We start from the raw sequence: 635 nt of genomic DNA on the forward strand, positions 1-635 counted from the left end.
AGGGGAGGCAGAAGTAGAAGCCTGGGTACACCTTGATGGATGCTGTCCCAGGGACCACCCCACCACCAGCAGAACCCCCATCCCTTGTTTAACCTGGGAGCAAGGGTCCCTATTTTGGGATATATGCAGTCAGGCCCATTTTTTATAGCTGCCTGCATTAACTGGGGAAATATTTTCCTGTGCTAGGGAAACGGACTTATTAATGGCAAAAATAGAGGAAACAGGGCAGCCAGCGTGTTGCCCTGGAGAGGGGGGAGTTGAGTGGCTGCAAGGAGAGCTTTAAGTTGCTGGGTCACCTACCATGCCCACTGCCATGTCTTCTCCCATGGGGTGGGGGTTATTTTGGTAGTACTAACTTGCATTCCCAGCTTGATTTTTTTTTTGATGCAATTATAGAGATGAATAGTTCCCAGGTCTTAACATGCCTACTGAGGCTGGAAGGAACTACCCACTGAGCAGCGCCAGGCTGATATGAATCCTCTCTCAGGAAAAGGGGATTTTTCACATTTTTTCTCTCCTGCTTTGCTTTTTCCTCCTGCATGACATCCTTGCTGTTTGCATGGGATATCTATGGGCAAGGGAATTGAAAGAAGGGCTACAGCAGTAAATTTCTGTGGTTTTTGGAGGGTATTTTA

This window comes from Acanthisitta chloris, unplaced genomic scaffold, assembly GCF_000695815.1.
Source record: "Acanthisitta chloris isolate BGI_N310 unplaced genomic scaffold, ASM69581v1 scaffold15453, whole genome shotgun sequence".
In the NCBI taxonomy this organism is placed as follows: Eukaryota; Metazoa; Chordata; class Aves; order Passeriformes; family Acanthisittidae; genus Acanthisitta; species Acanthisitta chloris.